This window comes from Salvelinus sp. IW2-2015, linkage group LG27 (assembly GCF_002910315.2).
Source record: "Salvelinus sp. IW2-2015 linkage group LG27, ASM291031v2, whole genome shotgun sequence".
NCBI classification, from domain to species: Eukaryota; Metazoa; Chordata; class Actinopteri; order Salmoniformes; family Salmonidae; genus Salvelinus; species Salvelinus sp. IW2-2015.
In genome coordinates this window covers 24378585-24385141 of record NC_036867.1, presented here as the reverse complement: position 1 = coordinate 24385141, position 6557 = coordinate 24378585, and positions in this window count along the sequence as shown.

Below are 6557 nucleotides of genomic sequence, written 5' to 3'. Positions count from 1 at the left end.
TTTATAACAAAAACACCATTGGGTTGCGTGTTATGTTCAGAAAACCAAAGCTCGTTCCGTTCAACGAAAATTCCAAAAAGTATCCGTAATGTTCGTAGAAACATGTCAAATGTTTTTATAATCAATCCCAGGTTGTTTTTAACAAACATAATCGATAATATTTCAACCGGACCATAACCTATTCAATAAAAGAGAGAAAGAAAATGGAGAGCTACCCTCTCGGCGCAGGAACTAATCAAAGGACACCTGACTAGTTTTGAGTTTTGAAAAATCTCGCTAATTTTTCAAAGTAAAAGCCTGAAACTATGTCTAAAGCCTGGTCACAGCCTGAGGAAGCCACTGGAAAAGGAATCTGGTGGATACCCCTTTAAATAGAAGAAAGACGGGCAGGGAAATACAGAWACAATTTTTAAAAATCACTTCCGGGTTAGATTTCCTCAGGTTTTCGCCTGCAGAATCAGTTTTGTTATACTCACAGACAATATTTTGACAGTTTTGGAAACTTTGGAGTGTTTTCTATCCTAATCTGTAAATTATATGCGATCTGGACCTGAGAAATAGTCAGTTTACCTTGGGAACGTTATTTWAAAAAAATAGTAATAATCTGACCCCTAGCGTCAAGAATTAATAACACAAGATAGATATTGGTCTCCACTATGCCATACAGTATGTGTCAAGTGTATCCGAAATGCAGCAGTGCAGTAGGCTACACGTAAACAATAGCGTAATGTATTTGTATTTCTATTTATTATGGATCCCCATTTTCCTGGGGTAGAGAAATTAAGGCAGTTATACAATTTTTAAAACATTACAATAAATTCACAGATTTCACAACACACTTAGTTGCCCTAAGGCCCCTACTGCAATACTACTACATATATACAATACAAAATCCATGTTTACGTGTGTGTATAGTGTGTATGTTATTGTGCGTGTGTGTGTATGCATGTTTCTGTACCTATGTTTGTGTTGCTTTACAGTCCCCGCTGATCCATAAGGTGTATTTGTATCTGTTTTTTAAATCAAATTTTACATCTTGCATCAGTTACTTGATGTAGAATAGAGTTCCATGTAGTCATGGCTCTATGTAGTACTGTGCACCTCCTATAGTCTGTTGTGGACTTGGGGACTGTGAAAAGACCTCTTGTGGCATGTCTTGTGGGGTATGCATGGGTGTCCGAGTTCAAACAGACAGCTCGGTGCATTCAACATGTCAATACCTCTCACAAATACAAGTAGTGATGAAGCCAATCTCTCCTCCACTTTGAGACAGGAAAGATACAGTTGAAGTCGGAAGTTTACATACACCTTAGCCAAATACATTTAAACCCAGTTGTTCACAATTCCTGACATTTAATCCAAGTAAGAATTCCCTGTCTTAGGTCAGTTAGGATCACCATTTTATTTTAAGAATGTGAAATGTCAGAATAATAGTAGAGAGATTGATTTATTTCAGCTTTTATTTCTTTCATCACATTCCCAGTGGGTCAGAAGTTTACATACACTCAACTAGTATTGAGCTGCCTTTTTAAATGGTTTAACTTGGGTCAAACGTTTCAGGTAGCCTTTCCACAAGCTTCCCACAATAAGTTGGGTTACTTTTTAGAGCCCATCCCCTGACAGACAAAGCTTTTTCAGTTCTGCCCACAATTTTCTATGGGATTGAAGGTCCAGGGCTTTGTGATGGGCCACTCCAATACCTTGATGTTTGTCCTAATCATCTTTGAAACAACTTTGGGAAGTATGCTGGATCATATTTCTATTTGGAAGACCCTTTGCGACCAAGCTTTAACTTCCTGACTGATGTCTTGAGATGTTGCTTCAATATATCCACATCATTTTCCTCCCGCATGATGCCATCTATTTTGTGAAGTGCACCAGTCCCTCCTGCAGCAAAGCACCCCCACAACATGATGCTGCCACCCCCGTGCTTCATGGGATGGTGTTCTTCGGCTTGCAAGCCTCCCCCTTTTTCCTCCAAACATAACGATGGTCATTATGGCCAAACAGTTCTATTTCTGTTTCATCAGACCAAAGGACATTTCTTCAAAAAGTACGATCTTTGTCCCCATGTGCAGTTGCGAACCGTAGTCTGGCTTTTTTATGGCGGTTTTTGAGCCGTGGCTTCTTCCTTGCTGGTCAGCCTTTCAGGTTATGTCGATATAGGTCTCGTTTTACTGTGGACATAGATACTTTTGTACCTGTTTCTTCCCGCATCTTTACAAGGTCCTTTGCTGTTGTTCTGGGATTGATTTGCACTTTACGCACCAAAGTACGTTCATCTCTAGGAGACAGAACGCGTTTCCTTCCTGAGCGGTGTGACGGCTGTGTGGTCCCATGGTGTTCATACTTGCGTACTGAGCCAACTTCAAAAAGTCCCTCTTTGTGGCACCTAACCACACGACTAAACTAGGGCCTGTGGGACCTGCCTTGTTGATAGTGCTTAAGAAGGCAGAGCATCACTTTATTATGGACAAACTTCTCCCCATCTTAGCTACTGTTGTATCAATATGATTTGACAGAGGGGCAACTTTAGTTTTAGAAGTGGGGGGGAAATTATAATTATTATTTATTTTTTCAGTCAGATAAACACTCCGAACAGCCTACCCGACCAATCTGAGGCGTCTGTATGGTCCTAAAGCACACCATACCTCCTTTTGTATCAAATTCCAATGATAAAACTGGGGGGGACAAAAATGCCCCCTGTCCCTAGTGAAAGTTACGCCCCTGTGTTTTGACCATGACAGTTTTCAATCCAGGGTAACTCCAAGCAATTTAGTCTCCTCAACTTGCTCAATTCCCACATTATTTATTACAAGTTTAAGTTGAGGTTTAGGGTTTAGTGAATGATTTGTCCCAAATACAGTGCTTTTAGTTTTAGAAATATGTAGGACTAACTTATTCCTTGCCACCCACTCTGAAACTAACTGCAGCTGTTTGTTAAGTTTTGCAGTCATTTCAGTTGCTGTAGTAGCTGACGTGTATAGTATTGAGTCTTCTCAACGATGGCTTTCCAAGATGGCGTAGCAGTCAGACGTCTTTGTCTTTGTCCTGTCGTGTCCCTTGTATATATATTTTTACATKTTTTTCTTCACATATCTTTWAAAAAATATTTTCCTAAACCTCAACTTCTAAATATTCTCCTCCAACCCGCCTCAATGTGGCGTGGATCTGCTTTTTTCTAAAGTATTTCTATTTACTTCGGATCTGGAATCCCTCAACTGAAGCTAGCCAGCTAACTACTAAGATTGTCAGAGAATTCAAAAAGGGAGAGATGGTGATGGTACGTGATTTCAGACACCCCAAGCGCCTGTGGAAGTCAGGTGTGATCTTGCAACGCAGAGGACCTTTGACTTACCAAGTCCAAGTTGGTCATCGCCATGTAAAGAGAGGATTTTGACTTACCAAGTCCAAGTTGGTCATCGCCATGTTGTAACGGTCCTGACCTGTTTTATTGTTGTTTTTGTATGTGTTTATGGTCAGGGCGTGTGTTTTGGGTGGGCAGTCTATGTTATCTGTTTCTATGTTGGTTTGGTTGCCTGGTATGGCTCTTAATTAGAGGCAGGTGGTTTTGCGTTCTCCTCTAATTAAGAGTCATATTTAGTAGGGTGTTTCTCACTGTTTGTTTGTGGTGATTGTCTTCCGTATCTGTGTTATGTCTTGCACCATACGGGACTGTTCGGTTGTTCGTTTCGTTTCGATGTAGTCTGTTTCCTGTCCGTAAGTGTTACGTTTAGTTATGTAAGTTTATGTTCAGTTTCGTCTACGTCGTTTTTTTTGTTTGTTATGAAAGTGTTTTTGTTTGTTCGTTGTTGGCATCGTCGTGTTAAATAAAGAGTGGCTTATTTTCCCTAACTGCGCATTGTGGTTCTACGATGATGTCGCCTTCTCTCCTCTCTCGTCGAGGATGAGGAGAGCGACAGGCCAGCTTACAGATACCCCACACCCCTAGGAGCCAAGGGCAGGGGAACTCGCTCAACCAGACGCAAACCAGGACTTCTGGGGCTTGGGATGGAGATCCTTGGACGGTAGAGGACCCTGGCGCTCAGGCCAGGGGAATATCGCCGTCCCAGAAGTGCGGTAGTTGCGAAAGCAGCGAGAGCTGAGAGGCGCTGGTAAATGAGGAGGCAGCGCGGCGACGCGGGTTGGGAGCCGTGAGTCAGAACCAAAAATTTTATTGAGGGGGGGCCACACGAGGAGTGGTGCCAAAGCCGGTAGGATAGCCTGAGCAAACTCCTCCCGTGCGTACCGTGGAGGTAGAGAGGCGTCGTATGGTAAGACACGTGTTTATGGGTAAGCGGGCACGGTGTCCCCAAGTACGCGTGCTAGCACCAGTGCGGGCTATGTCCACCTTGCCGCACCTGGGAGGGCTAGGTTGGGCATCGAGCCGAGTGCCATGAAGCGGCCCACCCGTATCTGGGTCTCCAGTAACGTTCTCCTCGGGCCGGCGTACATTGGCACCAGCCTTACAGGTGGGTGTCCGGTTCGCACTGCATAGCCCAGTGCGGGCTATTTTCCCAACCTCCGCCGCACTGCAGGGCTACACGGGACCATTTCAAACCGCTTGGTAAGGTTGGGAGGCTCGGTGCTTCAAGAGCCACGTGTCTCCGTTCACGGTCCGGTATACCCGGTGGCACCTCATGTACCAGTCCGTGCGGTGGCAGCCCCGTACGCAGGCTTGTCTCTCCGGGTTTCTCTCCAGCTGTTTCTTCCTCTTCCAGCGCAGCCAGTGCGCTATACCACGCACCAGGCTGTCTCTCGCGTCTCCTTCCCTACAGGTGTGCCCGTCTGCCAGCGCGCCTGAGCTGCGTCTGCCCAGCGGCGCTGAACGCCCTGCCGCGTGCGGATGCGTCTGCCCAGCGGCGCCGTACTGCCCGTCTGCCAGCGGCGCTTGAACTGCCGTCTTGTGCCCAGGCCGGCGGTTCTGAACCTCCGTCTCCCGCGCTCGTGACTCGTCTGCGACGCCGCTGAACCTGTCCGTCTGGCATGAGCCTACAAGCGCGCCGTCTGCCATGAAGCCTGCAAAGCCGCCCGTCTTGCAGGTTGAGCCTACAGGAGCCGTCCGCCAGACAGGAGCCGCTAGAAGCCGTCCGCCAGACAGGAGCCGCTAGCAGCCTTCCGCCAGAACCGGATCACCAGAGCCTTCGCCAGACCGGATCAGCCAGAGCCTTCCGCCAGACCGGTCATGCCAGAGCCTTCCGCCAGACCGGATTCAAGCCAGAGCCTTCCGCCAGACCGGATCAGCCAGAGCCTTCCGCCGACCGGTTTCAGCCAGTAGCCATTCAGCGACGCCATGACCGTCAGAGCCGTCCGAGCCAGACCTGCCAGAAGCCGTCCAGCCAGGACGCAGAGCCGTCCAGCAGGACCTGCCAGAGCGTCCAGCCCAGGACCTGCCAGAGCCGTCCTGCCATGACCCAGCCAGAGCCGTCCTGCCATGACCAGCCAGAGCCGTCCTGCCATGACCTGCCAGAGCCGTCCAGCCAGGACTGCAGAGCCGCCAGCCAGGACCTGCCAGAGCGCGTCCAGCCAGGACCTGCCAGAGCCGTCCAGCAGGACCTGCCGAGGCCGCTCCAGCCAGGACTGCCAGAGCCGTCCAGCCAGGACCTGCCAGAGTCCCTCAGCAAGGACCTGCCAGAGTCCCTCAGCCGGGACCTGGCCCTTTTTCCCGGTGCTGCCCTTGTCCGTGTGCGCCCTTGTCCCGGTGCTGCCCCTTGTCCCGGTGCTGCCCCTTGTCCCGGTGCTGCCCCTTGTCCCGGTGCTGCCCTTGTTCCGGTGCTGCCTTGTTCGGTGCTCCCCTATCCCGGTGCGTCTCCTTATCCCGTGCTGCCCCTTGTCCGGTGCTGCCCCTCTCCCGTGCTGCCCTTTATCCCGGTGTTGGCTGGTTCATTTAGGGGATGTTTAGTTTGAGGGTGGTCATTGGGAGGGGAAGACTGAAGCGGGGAGTGACTATGCGTGGTGTGGGGACAGCGTCCAGAGGCCTGAGCCACCACCGGTGGTCAACTGCCACCCAGACCCTCCCTGGACTTTGTGCTGGTGCGCCCGGCGTTCGCACCTTGAGGGGGGGTTCTGTAACGGTCCTGACCTGTTTATGTTGTTTTTGTATGTGTTTATGGTCAGGCGTGTGTTTTGGGTGGGCAGTCTATGTTATCTGTTTCTATGTTGGTTTTTGGTTGCCTGGTATGGCTCTTAATTAGAGGCAGGTGTTTTGCGTTCTCCTCTAATTAAGAGTCATATTTAGGTAGGGTGTTCTCACTGTTTGTTTGTGGGTGATTGTCTTCCGTATCTGTGTTATGTCTTGCACCATACGGGACTGTTCGGTTTGTTCGTTTCGTTTCGATGTAGTCTGTTTCCTGTCCGTAAGTGTTACGTTTAGTTATGTAAGTTTTATGTTCAGGTTTCGTCTACGTCGTTTTCTTGTTTTGTATTTTTGAAAGTGTTTTGTTTTTTCGTGTGCCATCGTCGTGTTAAATAAAAGATGGCTTATTTCCTAATGCTGCATTTTGGTCTGATGATCCTTCTCTCCTCTCCTCGTCCGAGGATGAGGAGAGCGAAGCTTA